This window comes from Budorcas taxicolor, chromosome X (assembly GCF_023091745.1).
Source record: "Budorcas taxicolor isolate Tak-1 chromosome X, Takin1.1, whole genome shotgun sequence".
Taxonomy (NCBI): Eukaryota; Metazoa; Chordata; class Mammalia; order Artiodactyla; family Bovidae; genus Budorcas; species Budorcas taxicolor.
This window is the reverse complement of record NC_068935.1, coordinates 27,595,761-27,617,458: the sequence shown is the minus strand read 5'-3', so window position 1 is coordinate 27,617,458 and position 21,698 is coordinate 27,595,761. Positions and strand designations below refer to the sequence as shown.

Below are 21,698 nucleotides of genomic sequence, written 5' to 3'. Positions count from 1 at the left end.
TATGGTGAAAGCCAATATCGTAGTCCTTGCCTTCCTTCCTTTCAGGTCAGAGGAAAGGATGAAATGTGAGCTCAGTCCCCTCATCTGTAAAACACAGTTGTTAGACTAAACCAGGGGACAGCAAACTATGTTCTAAGGGCCAAATCTAGCAGGCTGCTTGTTTTTGTAAATGAAGTTTTATTAGAACACAGTCACATCCATTTGTTTCTGTATCACCTATGGCTGTTTTCACGCTATAACAGCAGAGCTGACTTGCTGTAATAGACCCAATGGCTTGTGAAACCAAAAATATTTACTATCTTGTTCTTTACAGAAAAAGTTTGTCAATCCCTGCGTTAGATTATTTCTAAGCTCCTTTCTGCTCTGCTGTTTTCTGGTTCTGTAAGACTAGAGAAGTAAATGGAAAGAAGAAAAACTAAAAACAAATGCAACTAGAGATGGACCCAGAAAGTCAGGAGCATCCAGTCTTAGAGCACATATAGAGGGATGAGTTGGGAAACACTGCTTAAAATTTCCAAATTATTCTAAATATTTAACCATGATACTCCTAGTAGAAAGGCTACAATAAAAAATACTGACAATTCCGAGTGCTGATAAGGATGCAGAGTACCTGGACTTATATATTGCTGGTGGCAATGTAAAATAGCACAATCACTATGGAAAACAGTCTGACAGTTTCTTATAAAACAAAATATACACTTACTGAATGACCCAGAAATCTCACTCCCAGGTACTGACCGAAGAGAAATGAAAATATGTCCACACAAAGACCTCTACATGAATGTTTATAGGAGCTTTATTCATAAAAGCCAAAAGTCAGGAATAGTCATGATGTTCTTGAACACGTAAATGGTTAAATAAAAATAAAAGCAATGGCACACAACAACACAGCAACATCACACTAAGTGAAAGAAGCCAGACTCAAAAATCTGTGGGTTGCATGATTATTTTGGGCTTCCCTAGTGGCTCAAATGGTAAAGAATCTGCCTGCCAATGCAGGAGACCTAGGTTTGATTCTTGGGTTGGGAAGATCCCCTGGAGAAGGAAATGGCAACCCTCTCCAGTTTTCTTGCCTGGAAAACCCCATGGACAGAGGAGCCTAGCAGGCTACATTCTATGCAGCCACAAACACTAAGACACAACTGAGTGACTAACACTTTCACCATTCACTTTAATCATGATTCCATTTATATAATATTCAGGAAAAGGCAAACTCTTACAGATAGAAAACAGATCAGAGGTTGCAAGGGTACAGGATCAGGGAAGGGGGTGTACTGTAAAAAAGTATGAGGGAACTTGGAGGGATGATGGAAGTTTTCTACATCTTGATTGGAGTGGTGGCTACAAAATTGCATACATTCACTAAAACTCTTCTAACTGTACACTTAAAAGTAAAATGTATGGTATGTAAATCTTAACACACCTAAATTTTAAAAAAATGCACAGATATCTGATAAAAAATCTAAAAACATTATACAACCTTAAAGTAATGGTTTATCTAATAAATGACACTAAGACAACTGGCTAAACATTTGAAAAATAAAGTTAAACCCTACCTCACAGCCTATATGGATAAACCCTCTATGGATTAAAGACCTGTATGTGAAAAACAAAAATCAAGTAAGTCCTGGAAAAATGTATTAAGGAGCAATTATATAAATCTGTAGTAGGAAAGAGCTTTCTACACATAAAAAATAAAGGAAGAGGAAGAATAAGATGGTGGAGGAGTAGGTGGACATGGAGTACAATTCTTTCCATGGATACATCAGGAATACATCATCAGACACAGAAGTGCATGCAGAACACCAGCTGAGAGCAGACAGGAGTACCTGACCAGAGGAAAAGAATATATAGAACCATGTAAAACTCAATAGGACGAAGGAACTTGGGGAAAAAGCAGGAGTGTTACCAGGACTAGACCTGCCCTCAGTGGGTGCTGGAACTGAAGCAGGGGTCCAGTCCCCACATCAGGGCAATCATCTGAGTCAGAGGAGAAACATTTAAGGCTGAGAGTGAAACAGCTCATCTGTGGCAGCCTAAATGGAATGAGAATCAGACAGTCCTTGCCACAGCCATACATACCCCAGACAGGGAAGCAGGTCTCCTAGAAGGTACAGTGGCTGGGAGCTGAAGTTTAGGAATTGTGGAGCAATCCCAGGGTGAGAGCTTCTGTTGACTGGGGCGAGACCAACTGAGGGGACTTGAGGGAGGAGACTGTGGTGGGAAATGCCTGTGGAGGAAAGCCAGGCAGCCATGGAAGCAAGGCGATACTGCTGAGTCACACATAGGGGGTGGAGCCATCACCATAGCCTCTCTCTCCCCACATACCAGCATCCGGAGCTGAACAATAGAGAGGCTGGCCCATCAAACCCCTGACTGTACTGAACTACAGAGCAGGACCCCACCCAGGGTGATTTTAAGTGCCTGATGCACTGATCTACAGAATAAGACCCCAGCCATGGGCCCCTCTATGTACCTGACACACCGAACAACAGAAGAACCCCAGGCAAGGGAGCCCACTAAGTGCCTGAACGGGCGGAGTTATGGAGAAAGACTGGCCAAAGAGGCCTTCTGATCACCAGCTAAAAGGGGCTTGAAAAAAGACTCTGATAGGGCCATAACTTCTGTGGCAGAGGCAGTCCGTGTCCCTGCATATTTGGTGCCATCAGGGTCCCTGCAGGCCAAGCAGCTGTACCACCTTCATGCTCAACTCTCACTGGGGCAGAGATGCCACAGGCAAAAAAAATTCTTCCATCTGTGCATGCAGGGTCACTTCAGTAGTGTCTGAGTCTTTGCAACCCTATAGACTGTGGCCTGCCAGGCTTCTCTGTCAGGGAGAGGGGTTCTCCAGGCAAGAATGCTGGAGCGGATTGGCCAATAGTGGTTGCCATACCCTTCTAGAGCACTATATTTCCTGCTGCCCAAGCTGCCAACTTCCCTGAGTACCTGGTATTGCCAGAACCCCTGCAACCCAAGCAGGTGCACCACCTCCACACCTGGCCCTCACAGGAGCAAACCCAAATCCTCCAGGGCAGCCTCAGGAGCAAATCCCAATGGAAGACCCACATGCAGAGGTGGAAATAAAACCACAATTGAAACCCAGGGGCAGTGTGGCTAAGGAAGAAGACCCCAAACCTTCCCACCAGCTTTACAAGCTGCAGATTAAATCCACACAGTCAACTAGGCAGACTCTGTCTATAGAATATATAAAAGGTCATGAGAGCTCCCACAAAAGAAAATGCACTAGTTCTGATAGCTGAGGACATTGAAGGCAAGAACACATAGGAGTTGGATCAGATTGGAATATGAGCTGCCCCCACAGCAGGTCCAGAGATCAGCAGTGTTGGACGGCATCCTAGGGAGGTGAGGTGGACTTTGACTCCCAGAGAGGGAAAGGACTCTGACAGCAGTGACCCAAGAAAAACATTTATTATTCTTAGGTTTTGACTTGTTCTATTGATTCTTTTGGACTTTTTCTTTCTTTTTTTCCCCTTTTTTCCACCCTCGGTTGTAGCTGCAGATTTTATTGGCACTATGAAATCTAATTAAGCTTTTGAGTTTTTTCTTTTTTTCCTCAGTCACATTTTTTTATTGTTGTTATAAACCTCTGCCTGTACGTTGGGCTTTTGCAATTCTGTGGAGTTTTCCCTTTTCTCTTTTTTTAATTTTAATTTTTTTAACCTATTATTATTTTTCTACATTTACTCTTTTGTTTGCCTTTCCTACTGTTCTTTTCCCCTTGCAATTAATCTTTAATGTATATGAATCTTCTTCATCTACCTCTATTTAACTTTGCATATTTATTCTTTCTTTCTTTTCTTTCCTCTCAACATATTTGTTAGCTTTGTTTTCATTGCTTTATTCCCCACTTGGCACCTTGAATTAGTTTTGTTTTCCAGTTTGTGCTTTAGTTAGTTTTTTTTCTTAACTGGTAAATATAACTTTTGATTTCCATTGTTCTCTGGGTCAATCTACTGTATTTTATTTTTGTCGGACTTATTTTGATTTTGCTCATGGATGTATATGTATATGTGTATATTTCATTATTTTAAGTATTATTTGCCTGATTTTGTAACTGCCATTTGTCTGGGGTTCGTTTTTGGATATTTGTTTTAATCTCACTTAATGCTATAACAAACCACTGGTGGAATCTTCACTCCTGACCAGAGATCAAGCCCTGAGCCTTTGGGAGCACTGACTCCAAGACCCTAGATTACCAGAGAACTAACCCTAGGCAGTATCAGATAGTGAGAACTCACACAAAGGAAACCACTTGAATTCAAGACCTGGCATTACCCAACCACCAGTAGCACCCTGTGAAAGACGCCTCATCTAAATAACAAACAAAACAAAAATACAAACCCAATCATCAGCAGACAGGATTACCACTTCACTCAGCCTTGCCCATCAGAGGAAAAAAACAAACAAAAACTCAGCACAAAACTCACCTTATATGAAGCTCACACAAACCACTGGACCAAACTTAGGAGGGCAGAAACCAAAAGGAAGAAAGAATTCAATGTCAAAGCCTGGGAAAAGGAAACTTTAAACACAATAACTTACAAAAAAAAATAATGAAAAGGCAGAGAAATACTACACAAATGAAGGAACAAAAAAGAAACACAGAAGTCCAAATAAATTAAGAGGAAATAGGCAAACCACCTAAAGAATTCAGAATAATTATAGTAAAGATGATCAAAAACCTTGAAAACAAAATGGAGAAAATGCAAGAATCAATTAACAAAGACCTAGAAGAATTAAACAATAAATGTACAGAGACAAACAACACAATTACTGAAATTAAAAATACTCCAGAAGGAATCAATAGCAGAATATCTGAAGCAGAAAAATGAATCAGTGATCTGGAAGATAAAGTGGTGTAAATAACTGCTGAAGAGCAGAATAAAGTAACAAGAATTGAGGACAGTCTCAGAGTCCTCTGGGACAATATCAAATGCACCAACATTCAAATTATAGGGATCCCAGAAGAAGAGAAAAAGAAAGGGTATGAGAACAGTTTTGAAGAGATTATAGTTGAAAATTTCCTCAACATGAAAAAGGAAATAGTCAATCAAGTCCAAGAGGCATAAAGAGACCCATACAAGATAAACCCAAGGAGAAACATGCCAAGACATATACTAATCAAACTAACAAAGATTGAACACAAAGAAAGAATATTAAAGGCAGCAAGGGAGAAGCAACAAGTAACACACAAGGGAAACCCCATACATTTAATAGCTGATCTTTCAGCAGAAACTCTGTAGGCCAGAAGGGAATGACAGGATATATTTAAAGTACTGAAACGGAAAAATCTACAACCAAGATTACTGTACCTGGCAAGGGTCTCTTTCAAAACTGATGGAGAAATCAAAAACTTTTCAAACAAGCAAAAGTTAAGAGAATTCAGTACCACCAAACCAGCTTTACAAGAAATGTTAAAGGGACTTACATAGTCAGGAAATACAAGAGAAGAAAAAGATCTACAAAAACAAACCCCAAACAATTAAGGCAATGGCATTAGGGAACATACATATCAATAATTACTTTAAGTGGGAACAGATTAAATGCTCCAACCAAAAGACACAGACTGGCTGAATGGATACAAAAACAAGATCCATGTATATACTGTCTACAAGAAACCCACTTCAGACCTAAAGACACATATAGACTGAAAGTGAGAGGATGGAAAAATATATTCCATGCAAATGGAAAGCAAAAGAAAGCTGGGGTAGCAATCCTCATATCAGACAAAGTAGACTTACAAATAAAGAAGGACACTACATAATGATCAAGGGATCAATCCAAGAGGAAGACATAACAATTGTAAATATCTATGCACCCAACATAGGAGCACCTCAATACATAAGACAAGCACTAACAAACATAAAAGGAGAAATTGACAGTAACACAATAAGTAGGAGACTTTAACACCCCATTCACACCAATGGACAGATCATCAAAACAGAAAATTAATAAAGAAACACAAGTCTTAAATGATTCATTAGATGAGATGGATCTCATTGATATCTTCAGGACATTCCAGCCAAATACAGAAGAGTACAGCTTCTTCTCAAGTGCACATAGAACATTCTCCAGGAGAGACCACGTCTTGGGTCACAAATGAAACCTCAGTAAATTTAAGAAAATTGAAATTGTATCAAGCTTCTTTTCTGACCACACGCTATGAGATGAGATGAAGTTTTTTTTACAAGAAAGAAACTGTAAGAAACACAAACACATGGAGATTAAACAACATGTTTCTAAATAACCAACAGGTTACTGAAGAAATCAAAAGGGAAATCAAAAAATTTCTAGAAACAAATGACAATGAAAACACAACTCAAAACCTATGGGATGTGGCAAAAGCAGTTCTAAGAGGGAAGTTTATAGCAATACAATGCTACCTCAAGAAACAGAAGAAACATCGAATAGACAACCTAACTTTACACCTAAAACAACTAGAAAAAGAAGAACAAAAACAACCAAAATTAGTAGAAGGAAAGAAATCATAAAGATATGAGCAGAAAGAAATGAAAAAGAAATGAAAGAAACAATAGTAAAGATTAATAAAATGAAAAGTTGGTTCTTTAAGAAGATAAAATTAACAAGCCTTTAGCCAGACTCATCAAGAATAAAAGAAAAGAAAAAGAAAAAAAGAGAAAAGCATCAAATCAACAGAATTAGAAACGAAAAAGGAGAGGTTACAACAAACAATGCAGAAATACAAAGAATTATGAGACTATTATGAACAACTATATGGCAATAAAATGGATAGCCTGGAAGAAATGAACCGATTCTTAGAAAAGTTCAATCTTCCAATACTAAACCAGGAAGAAATAGAAATTATGAACAACCCAATTATAAGCACTGAAATAGAAAGTGTGATAAAAAAATCTCCCCAAAAACAAAAGCCCAAGACCTGATGGCTTCACAGGAGAACTCTATCAAACATTTAGAGAAGAGCTAATGCCTATCCTTTTAAAACTCTTTCAAAAATTTGCAGAGGAAGTAACACTTCCAAACTCATTCTATGCGGCCACCATCACCCTGATACCAAAACCAGACAGACAACACCAAAAACCGAAACTACAGGCCAATAACACTGATGAACATAGATGCAAAAATTCTCAACAAAATTTTAGCAAACAGAATTCAGCAACACATCAAAAAGCTCATACACCATGATCAAGTTGGGTTTATTCCAGGAACTCAAGGATTCTTCAATATTTGCAAATCAATGTGATACACCATATTAACAAACTGAAAGATAAAAACCATATGATCATCTCAATAGACGCAGAAAAAGCCTTTGACAAAATTCAGCACCCATTTGTGATCAAAACTCTTCAAAAAATGGGCATAGAGGGAACCTACCTCAACAGAGTAAAGGCCATATATGATAAGCCTACAGCAAACATTATTCTCAATGGTGGAAAACTGAAAGGATTCCCCCTATGATCAGGAACAAGACAAGAGTGTCCACTTTCACCATTATTATTCAACATAGTTCTGGAAGTCCTAGCTATAGCAATTAGAGAAGAAAAAGAAATAAAAGGAATCCAGATCATGAAAGCAGTAAAGTTCTCATTGTTTGCAGTTGACATGATACTGTACATAGAACCCTAAAGATAGTACCAGGAAATTACAAGAGCTAATCAGTGAATTTTGCAAAGTTTCAGGATACAAAATCAATACACAGAAATCACCGGCATTTCTGTATACTAACAATGAATAATCCGAAAGAGAAATTAAGGAATCAATCCCATTCACCATTGCAACAAAAAGAATTAAATATTTAGGAATAAACTTACCTAAGGAGACAAAAGAATTGTATACAAAAAAATATATATGACAATAATGAAAGATATTAAAGATGAAAAAAACAGACGGAGATGAGAAAAACAGATAGAGACGACAAAAACATAATCCATGTTCCTGGGTAGGAAGAATCAATATTGTGAAAATGACTATACTACCAAATGCAATCTACAAATTCAATGCGATCCCTATCAAGTTACCAATGACATTTTTCACAGAACTAGAACAAAAAATTTCACAATTCTTATGGAAACACAAAAGACTCCGAATAGCCAAAGCAGTCTTGAGAAAGAGGAATGGAGCTGGATTCCAACTTCAGATTATACTACAAAGCTACAGTCATCAAGACAGTATGGTACTGGCACAAATACAGAAATATAGACCAATGGAACAAGATAGGAAGCCCAAAAATAAACCCATGCACCTATGGCTACCTTATTTTTGACAAAGGAGGCAAGAATATACAATAGGGCAAAGAGAGCCTCTTAAATAAATGGTCCTGGGAAATCTGGACAGCTACATGTAAAAGAATGAAATTAGAACACTTCCTAACACCACACCCAAAGATAAACTCAAAATGGATTAAAGAGCTAAATGTAAGACCAGAAACTATAAAACTCTTAGAGGAAAATATAGGCAGAACACTCAATGACATAAATCAAAGCAAGATCCTCTATGACCCACCTCCTAGAGTAACGGAAATAAAAACAAAAGTAAACAAGTGGGACCTGATTAAACGTAAAAGCTTTTGCACAGCAAAGGAAACTATAAGCAACTATAAGCAAGGTAAAAAGACAACATTCAGAATGGGAGAAAATAATAGCAAATGAAACAACTGACAAAGGATTAATTTCTAAAATATACAAGTAGCTCATACAACTCAATGCCAGAAAAACAAACAACCCAATCAAACAGCAGGAAAAAGACCTAAACAGACATTTCTCCAAAGAAGAGATACAGAGGTTAACAAACACATGAAAAGACGCTCAACATTGCTCATTATTAGAGAAATGCAAATCAAAACTACAGCAAGATATCACCTCACACTAGTCAGAATGGCCACCATCAAAAAGTCTACAAATAATAAATGCTGGAGAGTGTGTGGAGAAAAGGGAACACTCTTGCACTGTTGGTAGGAATGTAAATTGATACAGCCACTATGCAAGACAGTATGGCAATTCCTTTAAAAAGTAGGAATAAAACCACCATATGACCCAGTAGTCCCACTCCTAGGCATATACCCTGAGGAAAACAAAATTGAAAAAGACACATGTATCCCATTGTTCACTGCAGCACTATTTACAACATGGAAGCAACCTAGATGTCCATCGACAGATGAATGGAAAAAGAAGTTGTGGTACACAAAGTTAGTCAGCCATAAAAAGGAACACATTTGAGTCAGTTCCGATGTGGTGGATGAACCTAGTACCTATTACACAGAGTGAAGTGAGTCAGAAAGAGAAAAATAAGTATCATATTCTAAGGCATATATACGGAATCTAGAAAAATGGTACTGAAGAATTTATTTATAGGACAGCAATGGAGAAACAGAGAATAGACTTATGGACATGGGGAGAGGAGAGGAGGGAAAGAGTAACATGGAAACTTACATATGTAAAATAGATAACCAATGGGAATTTTCTGTATGGCTCAGGAAATTCAAACAGGGGCTGTGTATCAATCTAGAGGGATGGGATGAGGCAGGAGATGCGAGGGAGTTTCAAAAGGGAGAGGATATATGTATACCTATGGCTGATTCATGTTGAGCTTTGACAGAAAACAACAAAGTTTTGTAAAGCAATTATCCTTCAACTAAACAAATAAATTAAAAAATAATAAAGGAAGATTTGACTGCAAAAAGAAAAACCTTTTGTACATCGCTAATCACCCTAAATACAATACAAAGGCAAACAGTGATGACAAACCAAAGGATTACTAATTGATATATTAACAGCTTTACAAACCATCAGGGAAAAGAATATTGCCAGGCAAAAACAAGCAATGAACGAGAATTTCACAGAAGAATTAATTCAAGTCAATGAACATGTGAAAAATATAAAATTTGATTTGTAAATTTAAAACAGGATGCCCTTTCCTCATCTATCACATTGGGAAGAATTTTTTTTTTTAATTACATACATTCCTGTGGGCAAAAGCATGGCCAAACAACCAGTGAGTCAAACTACTGGTTGCTATGTAAGTCAGTACAACCTAGCTGTAATCAATGCCTCTTGTGAAAAATTTAAGTATGTGTATTCTAATGCCACCATTTCCTTAATATGGAGGAATCATACCCTAGATATTGAACCAGAGTGTTTAATGAGACAGCATAGATTATATATTTTTATATATCAGTAAAATAGACCTACCTCATTTTCTTGAACCTCTGTATAATATTTCATTGTATGACTGCACTATAATTTATTTAACCAGTATCCTTAATATTAATAGATATTTAACTTGTATATCCCTTCTGGATGACAATTCGTCAATGGCAATTCAAGAGTTTAAAATGAATATAATCTCCTTTCATCTGGCAATCTTAACTGTAACAATTTATCCCAAGAAAGTAATGAAATATATATGCTAATATTAGCTGTGAAATGATACCTATAATAATAAAATTTAGATTAATCTAAATGGCCAATAATAGGGAACTGATCAAGTGCATCATGATACTGACACTGTGCTGCTGTAGCATGAAAGCAGCCATAGACAATATACAGATGAATAGGCATGGCTGTGTTCCAACTGACCTTTATGGACACTCAAATTTGAATTTCATATAATTTTTTTCTTTAGATTTTTTCAACTACTTAAAAGTATACACAACATTTGCAGCTTGCAGCCTGTATGCAAACAACTGGCAGACAGGAGTTGGCCCATGGTCTGTAGTTTACAGAGAAATCCTATGAGGAAGGTCGTGGATGGCAGCATAATATTTTTTTTAATTGAATGATAATTGCTTTACAATATTGTGCTGGTTTTTGCTGTTATGACAGCATGAATCAGCTATAAGTATACAGATATCCCCTCTCTCTTGAGTCTCTCTCCTCCCACCCCACCCTTCCATCCTGCCCACCCTTCTACCCTCTAGGTCCTCACAGAGCACCAGGCTGAGCTTCCTGTGTTATCTAGCAACTTTCCACTAGCTATCTGTTTTACACATGGTAATGTATATATTTCAAGGCAGCATAGTTCTTCTATTTTCCCAAATGCCACAATAAAAAGCACAAGCAGGAAACGTGAGTCTGCAGGCTAAGTAGGAAGGCAAAGATAAAATCCACATAGTCTGCAACAAGACCAGATCAAAGTGATGCTCCAATGAACCCTGAAATATGACTGGGTAGCCAAATTAGAGATGCTAGAAGAGCAGGATGGTATTAGTTACAGGAGAGTCTAGAGACAGAATCAGCAGGGCCTCTGGTAGATGTGAGGACTCTAAGACAACTCACTGAAATGTCAGCAAGCTGATGTATGAAGTGAGTGAGTCTGGTAGGAGTCTGCATTGTCCAAGAGTGACCAAATGCAAGAAGACCATGGGACAGCCTGGGAGCCACCTGGGCCCTTTGAGCTCTCAAAACCACCCAAAGCTCTCTTCCCGGGCCAAGTCTACCCTGAAGAGAAACTGATGGAAACAGACCCCACACTGGCTAAGATAGAGCCAGGAGACATAAACTAGAGAGTCCAGATAAAAGTAGAGGAGGTGAACAGGCAGAATCATATTTCAGAAAGGAATTTACTATAATTAAATTGGCAAAAATAATAGAAGATGGAACTCTATAGCTGTGAAATTAGAAAAAAAAACCTATCCTAAATCAAGCCTCCTTCTAAAACTTCAGGGAAACTACTTTCATGTAAAAATAAGCAACAGAATTAATATTGTTATAGAATTAAAGCAGGCCAGAAAGATGTCTACCAAAAAATAGATGAAAATTATAATCTAATGTTTTAAAATTAGTGAAAAGATATTAAGAAAAAGTTATATGATATGGAAAATGTACATGATATAAAAGAATATAAGAATTCAAAATAAGAGCAACTCAGAAAGCATATGGTAAAACCCAAGAAACAGAAGTAAAAGAAAATAATCATTTCAGAAATGAAGACTAGCTAGAGGAAACATGGGCAAATAAACACAAGAGATAATACCTTAAGAGAAACAGAAGATGAAGAGGAGGATTATTTTTAAATCAAAAAGAAATGAGATTAAAATAATAAAAAAGAAAGTTATCAAAGGATGTGACAAACATAGAAGACAGGCAAAGAAAATAAGGGGACAGAATAACAAAGTCTATAAGCAAAGAAATTTTTACTGAAATTTTAAAAAATGATTTGAAACTACATACTGAAAAGGCACACTATATACCTTGGAAAATCAACCCAGAATGACTAACACCAAGACATATGCTAATAAAATTATTAGACTTGAAGGAAAAAAGTCTTTTGACAACCAGGCAAAAAAGACCAAGTGTTTCAATACAGAGAGAATTGTCAGTAGACTTTGACAACATTTATGCCAGAAGAAAATGGATGACATATTTAAAACACCCAAGGCAAGAACATGTAAGCCAAGGATTTTACATCTAGCTAAAATGACTTTAAATTATTAATGAAGGAAACTCCATCAATGTGTAAATAATTCAGGAAATGTTGGTCTCATGAATCCTGAGAAAACTTCTGGTGCTTCATAAAACCAAAATTAATGGAACGACATCAACAGAAAGACTGGAAGTTAGCATCCAATACATACCATACAGAATTAAGACTAAAAAGGGCTATAAGGGAGAAAATATAGTACATAATGACCTTATGCATTGGACATGTAGATACTGGACAACTTCAAGAATGGGGAGAGAATGGGAAGAACATATGGAAAATTTGCTATATTTGATAATCATTAAAAATTATTTTATAGCTTTGTCAAAAGTTTAGAAATTCCTTCAGTTCCACCTGTTTCTTTCTCCTCTGTTAAACTCAAATAAAGATGTGAGCATTTTATTAAAACATGTTATATAATATGATTGGTTAAAAGCGTGGACTGGGTGGTCCTAAGATGGCGGGGGAATAGGACAGGGAGACCACTTTCTCCCCAACAAATTCATCAAAAGAACATTTGAACACTGAGAAAATTCCACAAAACAACTTCTGAATGCCAGCAGAGGACATCAGGCACCCAGAAAAGCAGCCCATTGTCTTCGAAAGGAGGTAGGAAAAAATACAAGAGATAAAAAGAGAGACAAAAGAGGTAGGGATGGAGCTCCATCCCAGGAAAGAAGTCATAAAAAAGAGAAGTTTCCAAACACCAGGAAACACTCTCACTGCCGAGTCTGTGGCGAGCCTTGGAACCACAGGGGGCAACATAATCGGGAAGAAAAATAAATAAATAATTAAAACCCAAAGATTAGGTGCCCAACAGTAACTGCCCCAGCGGAGAAGCAGCGCAGACACCTGCATTCACCACGAGCAAGCGGGGGCTGGGCAGGGAGGCTCAGGCTACATTGCTTAGAGTAAGGACTGGGCCTGAATGCCCCGAGGACAATCTGAGGGAACTAACTTGGGATAGCAAACCAGACTGTGGGATAACTACCACGTGAAAAGCCCTAACCTGAGACACTGCCAGGCCTGCTCACAGAACAAAGGACTGAGCAGAGCTAGCCGGCTGCAGACCAGCCTATCCCCCTCTGGTGACAGGCAGATGAGGGTACCCAGAGCCGGAAGGGGGCAAATGTGGCCCCAGAGAGGCATTATTTACCAAATTGCAAGCAGGCTTCATTGCTAACCAAGACTTCTTGGGATACTAGATGATCAACATCTGCCTGAGAAGGTGTGCCGGTTGTACACCCAGAAAACCAAGAGGCAGGGACGGGGAAGGCAATAAGTCACAGCTACCATGCTCACCAAACACCTGGTCACCTGAGCTGCTCAGACCTGGGAAGGGCACAAAACGCAGGCCCGACCGAGTCTGCGCCTCTGAGGACTACCCGAGTACCTGAACCTGTGCAGCTTAGACCTGGGAAGTACATACAAACCAGGGCTGGCCTCAGACAGTTCCCGGCAGAGCAACCTAGAGCCTAAGCAGTGTAGACAGGGAAAGCACACATGCTGTGAGTGGGGGCAAACCCAGTGTGGCCGAGACACTGCAAGCACACACCAGTGTTATTTGTTTGCAGCGTCCTTCCCTCCCCACAGCATGACTGAACAAGTGAGCCTAAAAAAGTGTCCACCACCGCCCCTTTGTGCCAGGGCGGAAATTAGACACTGAAGAGACCAGCAAACAGAAGAAGCTAAAACAGAGGGAACCTCCTTGGAAGTGACAGGTGCAATAGATTAAGTTAGTACCATAGTTAGTACTGTAGTTAGTACCGACTACATAGGAAGGGGCCTATAGATCTTGAGAAATACACGCCAGATCAAGGAACTATCCAAAAATGAACTGACCCCACACTGCCCACAACAACACCAGAGAAAGTCCTAGATATATTTTTACTATTTTTACTATCATTCTTTATTTTAAAAAAAAATTATATTTTTAAGTCCTCTATTACCCCTTTAATTTTCATTTTTATAGGCTACTATTACTTTGCAAAAAAGAGAGACCCTATTTTTTAAAGCAAACTTCTTATGTATATATTTTATAATTTTGTGACTTTTTCTTTTTCTTCAATATTGTATTTTTGAAAATCCAACCTCTACTCTAGATTTTTAATCTTTGCTTTTTGGTATTTATTATCAATTTTGTACCTTTAAGAACCCATTCTTCAGTACCCATTTTTACTTGGGAGTGAAATTACTGGCTTGACTGTTCTCTCCCCCGCTTTGGACTCTTCTTTTTCTCCACCAGATTGCCTCTATATCCTCCCTCCCCCTTCTCTTCTCTACCCAACTCTGTGAATCTCTGTGTTTTCCGGGCCGTGGAGAACACTTAGGGAACTGCTTACTGGCTGGATCTGTCTCTCTCCTTTTGATTCCCCCCTTTATCCTCCTGGCCACCTCTGTCTCCTTCCTCCCTCTTCTCTTCTCTGTAACTCCGTGAACATCTCTGAGTGGTCCAGACTGTGGAGCGCACATAAGGAAGTGATAACTGGCTAGCTTGCTCTCTCCTCTTTTGATTCCACCTCATCTCATCCTGGTCACCTCTATCTCCCTCCTCCCTCTTCTCTTCTCCATGTAACTATGTGAACCTCTCTGGGTATCCCTCACTGTGGAGAAACTTTTCATCATTAACCTAGATGTTTTATCAATGGTGCTGTATAGAAAGAGAAGTCTTGAGACTACTGTAAAAATAAGACTGAAAACCAGAAGCAGGAGGCTTAAGTCCAAATCCTGAGAACACCAGAGAACTCCTGACTCCAGGGAACATTAATTGATAGGAGCTCATCAAACACCTCCATACCTACACTGAAACCAAGCACCACCCAAGGGCCAACAAGCTCCAGAGCAAGACATACCACAAAACTCTCCAGCAAGACAGGAACATAGCCCTGAGCTTCAATATACAGGCTGCCCAAAGTCACTCCAAACCCACTGACATCTCATAACTCATTACTAGAAACTTCAGTACACTCCAGAGAGAAGAAATCCAGCTCCACCCACTAGAACACCGACACAAGCTTCCCTAACCAGGAAACCTTGATAAGCCACCTGCATAACTCCACCCACAGTGAAGAAACTCCACAATAAAGCAAACTCCACAAACTGCCAGAAAACAGAAAGGTGGCTCTAAACACAGCAATATAAACAAGATGAAGAGACAGAGGAATACCCAGCAGGTAAAGGAACAGGATAAATGCCCACCAAACCAAACAAAAGAGGAAGAGATAGGGAATCTACCTGATAAAGAATTCCAAAAAATGATAGTGAAAATGATCCAAAATATTGAAAACAAAATGGAATCACAGATAAATAGCCTGGAGACAAGGATTGAGAAGATGCAAGAAAGGTTTAACAAGGACCTAGAAGAAATAAAAAAAGAGTCAATATATAATGAATAATGCAATAAATGAGATCAAAAACACTCTGGAGGGAACAAATAGTAGAATAATAGATGCAGAAGATAGGATTACTGAGGTAGAAGATAGAATGGTAGAAATAAATGAGTCAGAGGAAAAAAGAAAAACGAATTAAAAGAAATAAGGACAATCTCAGAGACCTCTGGGACAATGTTAAATGCCCCAACATTCGAATCATAGGAGTCCCCAAAGAAGAAGACAAAAAGAAAGACCATAAGAAAATACTTGAGAAGATAATAGTTGAAAACGTCCCTAAAATGGGGAAGGAACTAATCACCGAAATCCAAGAAACCCAGAGAGTTCCAAACAGGATAAACCCAAGGCAAAACACCCCAAGACACATGTTAATCAAATTAACAAAGAACAAATATTAAAAGCAGCAAGGGAAAAACAACAAATAACACACAAGGGGATTCTCATAAGGATAACAGCTGGTCTTTCAATAGAAACTCTTCAGGACAGGAGGGAATGGCAGGACATACTTAAAGTGATGAAAGAAAATAACCTACAGCCCAGATTACTGTACCCAGCAAGGATCTCAGTCAAACATGAAGGAGAAATCAAAAGCTTTACAGACAAGCAAAAGCTGAGAGAATTCAGCACCACCAAACCAGCTCTCCAATAAATGCTAAAGGATCTTCTCTAGACAGGAAACACAAAAAGGGTATATAAACTCGACCCCAAAACAATAAAGTAAATGGCAACGGGATCATACTTATCAGCAATTACCTTAAACGTAAATGGGTTGAATGCCCCAACCAAAAGACAAAGACTGGCTGAATGGATACAAAAACAAGACCCCTGTATATATTGTCTACAAGAGACTCACCTCAAAACAAGGGACACATACAGACTGAAAGTGAAGGGCTGGAAAAAGATATTCCACGCAAATAGAGACCAAAAGAAAGCAGGAGTAGCAATACTCATATCAGATAAAAGAGACTTTAAAACAAAGGCTGTGAAAAGAGACAAAGAAGGACACTGCATAATGATCAAAGGATCAATCCAAGAAGAAGATATAACAATTATAAATATATATGCACCCAACATAGGAGCACCGCAATATGTAAGACAAATGCTAACAAGTATGAAAGGGGAAATTAACAATAACACAATAATAGTGGGAGACTTTAATACCCCACTCACATCTATGGATAGATCGACTAAACAGAAAATTAACAAGGAAACACAAACTTTAAATGATACACTAGACCAGTTAGACCTAATTGATATCTATAGGACATTTCACCACAAAACAATGAATTTCACCTTTTTCTCAAGGGCACACGGAACCTTCTCCAGGATAGATCACATCCTGGGCCATAAGTCTAGGCTTAGTAAATTAAAAAAAAATTGAAATCATTCCAAGCATCTTTTCTGACCACAATGCAGTAAGATTAGATGTCAATTGCAGTAGAAAAACTATTAAAAATTCCAACATATGGAGGCTGAACAACACACTGCTGAATAACCAACAAATCACATAAGAAATCAAAAAAGAAATCAAAATATGCATAGAAATGAATGAAAATGAAAACACAACAACCCAAAACCTGTGGGACACTGTAAAAGCAGTGCTAAGGGGAAGGTTCATAGCAATACAGGCATACCTCAAGAAACAAGAAAAAAGTCAAATAAATAACCTAACTCTACACCTAAAGCAACTAGAAAAGGAAGAAATGAAGAACCCCAGAGTTAGTACAAGGAAAGAAATCTTAAAAATTAGGGCAGAAATAAATGCAAAAGAAACAAAAGAGACCATAGCAAAAATCAACAAAGCCAAAAGTTGGTTCTTTGAGAAGATAAATAAAATTGACAAACCATTAGCCAGACTCATCAAGAAACAAAGGGAGAAAAATCAAATCAGTAAAATTAGAAATGAAAATGGAGAGATCACAAGAGACAACACAGAAATACAAAGGATCATAAGAGACTACTATCAGCAATTATATGCCAATAAAATGGACAACGTGGAAGAAATGGACAAATTCTTAGAAAAGTAGAACTTCCCAAAACTGAACCAGGAAGAAATAGAAAATCTTAACAGACCCATCACAAGCATGGAAATTGAAACTGTAATCAGAAATCTTCCAGCAGACAAAAGCCCAGGACCAGACGGCTTCACAGCTGAATTCTACCAAAAATTTAGAGAAGAGCTAACACCTATCCTACTCAAACTCTTCCAGAAAATTGCAGAGGAAGGTAAACTTCCACACTCATTCCATGAGGCCACCATCACCCTAATACCAAAACCTGAAAAAGATGCCACAAAAAAAGAAAACTACAGGCCAATATCACTGATGAACATAGATGCAAAAATCCTTAACAAAATTCTAGCAATCAGAATCCAACAACACATTAAAAAGATCATACATCATGACCAAGTGGCTTTATCCCAGGGATGCAAGGATTCTTCAATATCTGCAAATCAATCAATGTAATATACCATATTAACAAATTGAAAAATAAAAGTCATGATTATCTCAATAGATGCAGAGAAAGCCTTTGACAATATTCAACATCCGTTTATGATAAAAACTCTCCAGAAAGCAGGAATAGAAGGAACATACTTCAACATAATAAAAGCTATATATGACAAACCGATAGCAAACATTATCCTCAATGGTGAAAAACTGAAAGCATTTCCCCTAAAGTCAGGAACAAGACTAGGGTGCCCACTTTCATCACTATTATTCAACATAATTTTGGAAGTTTTGGCCACAGCAATCAGAGCAGAAAAAGAAATAAAAGGAATCCAAATTGGAAAAGAAGAAGTAAAACTCTCACTGTTTGCAGATGACATGATCCTCTGCATAGAAAACCCTAAAGACTCTACCAGAAACTTACTAGAGCTAATCAATGAATATAGTAAAGTTGCAGGATGTAAAATCAACACACAGAAATCCCTTGCATTCCTATACACTAGTAATGAGAAAACAGAAAGAGAAATTAAGGAAACAATTCCATTCACCATTGCAATGAAAAGAATAAAATACTTAGGAATATATCTACCTAAAGAAACTAAAGACCTATATATAGAAAACTATAAAACACTGGTGAAAGAAATCAAAGAGGACACAAATAGATGGAGAAATATACCATGTTCATGGATCGGAAGAATCAATATAGTGAAAATGAGTATACTACCCAAAGCAGTCTATAGATTCAATGCAATCCCTATCAAGCTACCAACGGTATTTTTCACAGAGCTAGAACAAATAATTTCACAATTTGTATGGAAATACAAAAAACCTCGAATAGCCAAAGCAATCTTGAGAAAGAAGAATGGAACTGGAGGAATCAACTTGCCTGACTTCAGGCTCCACTACAAAGCCACAGTCATCAAGACAGTATGGTACCAGCTCAAAGACAGAAATATAGATCAATGGAACAAAATAGAAAGCCCAGAGATAAATCCACGCACCTATGGACACCTTTTCTTTGACAAAGGAGGCAAGAATATACAATGGAGAAAAGACAATCTCTTTAACAAGTGGTGCTGGGGAAACTGGTCAACCACTTGTAAAAGAATGAAACTAGAACACTTTCTAACGCCATACACAAAAATGAAATGGATTAAAGATCTAAATGTAAGACCAGAAACTATAAAACTCCTAGAGGAGAGCATAGGTAAGACACTCTCTGAAATAAATCACAGCAGGATCCTCTATGACCCACCTCCCAGAATATTGGAAATAAAAGCAAAAATAAACAAATGGGACCTAATTAAAATTAAAAGCTTCTGCACAACAAAGGAAACTATAAGCAAGGTGAGAAGACAGCCTTCAGAATGGGAGAAAATAATAGCAAATGAAGCGACTGACAAAGAATTAATCTCAAAAATATACAGGCAACTGCTGCAGCTCAATTCCAGAAAAATAAACGACCCAATCAAAAAATGGGCCAAAGAACTAAACAGACATTTTTCCAAAGACAGATAGATGGCTAACAAACACATGAAAAGATGCTCAACATCACTCATTATCAGGACTTCCCTGGTGGCTCAGACGGTAAAAGCATCTGCCTATAATGCGGGAGACCCAAGAAGTGCAAATCAAAACCACAATGAGGTACCATTTCACGCCAGTCAGAATGGCTGCTATCCAAAAGTCTATAAGCAAAAAATGCTGGAAAGGGTGTGGAGAAAAGGGAACCCTCTTACACTGTTGGTGGGAATGCAAACTAGTACAGCCACTATGGAGAACAGTGTGGAGATTCCTTTAAAAACTGGAAATAGAACTGCCATACAACCCAGCAATCCCACTGCTGGGCATACACACCGAGGAAACCAGAATTGAAAGAGACACGTGTACCCCAATGTTCATCACAACACTGTTTATAATAGCCAGGACATGGAAGCAACCTAGATGTCCATCAGCAGATGAATGGATAAGAAAAGCTGTGGTACATATACACAATGGAGTATTACTCAGCCATTAAAAAGAATACATTTGAATCAGTTATAATGAGGTGGGTGAAACTAGAGCCTATTATACAGAGTGAAATAAGTCAGAAAGAAAAACACCAATACATTATACTAATGCATATATATGGAATTTAGAAAGATGGTAACGATAACCCTGTATACGAGACAGCAAAAGAGACACAGATGTAAAGAACAGTCTTTTGGACTCTGTGGGAGAGGGCGAGGGTGGGATGATTTGGGAAAATGGCATGGAACATGTATAATATCATATGTGAAATGAATCACCAGTCCAGGTTCGATGAATGATACAGGATGCTTGGGGCTGGTGCACTGGGATGACCCAGAGAGATGGTATGGGGAGGGAGGTGGGAGGGGGGTTCAGGATGGGGAACACGTGTACACCTGTGGTGGATTCATGTTGATGTATGGCAAAACCAATACAATAAGTAATTAGCCTCCAATTAAAATAAATAAATTTATATTAAAAAAATAAAAGTGTGGACTGGAGGGGACTTCCTTGGTGGTCCATTGGCTAAGACTCCCCAGTCTCAATGCCGGGGGCCTGGGTTTGATTCCTGGTCATGGAACTAGATCCCACATGCCACAACTACGAGTTCACATGCTGCAACTAATATCAAAGATCCCACATGCTTCAACTAAGACCCAGTACAGTTACAAAATAAAGAAATATATTTTTTGAAAACTGTGGACCAGAGGATAAGAATGCCTGAGTTCAGATCCCAGCTCTAACACTTGTTAGTTGAGATCCTAGCTCTGCTAGGTAGCAGCTGCGTAACCTCAAATGAGTTACACATAATCCCTCTGGTGCTTCATTTTCTTCATCTGTAGAGTGGAGATAAAACCTACTGCAGAAGGGAGACAAATTAATGAAGGAAAGACTTGGACAAGTGTCTGACACATAGCAAAAGTTCAATAAATATGAACTGTTATTACTATTTTTGTTACTATTTTTCCATTTACTGGTAAAAGTGCAGTCAGTCCTCCAGAGGATATTCATAGGTTATGTGCAAATACTATACCATTTTATACGAGGGACTTGAACATCCATGAATTTTTGGTATTTGAGGGGGTCCTGAAGCCAATCTCCACAGATACCAAGGGATGACTATAAAAATGATTTTAATTTTTAAAAAGTAACCTGAATATTACATTTTCATTGGTTTCTGCTCATTAGACTCAATGCTTAAACTGTGTTGGACAGGAAAAAGGCAATCTGCACACTGCAGCAGAAATGGCTTCTAAAAATACATTAATTTTTTAATTGCCTTTTTTTAATTCCTGAAACTTTGATAACTTTCATTTTTACCCACCATCAGCATCAGGGCCTTTGAGCACTATGTCTGTGAATATGTTCACGTAAGGTTAAAGGGACAAAAGCAAAAGCTCTGACCTATTACCCAATTATATGTCAGTCTAATTTT

General features: G+C 38.2%; 1 protein-coding gene across 2 annotated transcripts in view; it reads right to left on the bottom strand.

Moving 5' to 3' along the window:
• IL13RA1 (interleukin 13 receptor subunit alpha 1) overlaps nucleotides 1-21,698 on the bottom strand; it is a 193,400-nt gene that overhangs the window by 3,032 nt on the left and 168,670 nt on the right. The window lies entirely within an intron of this gene.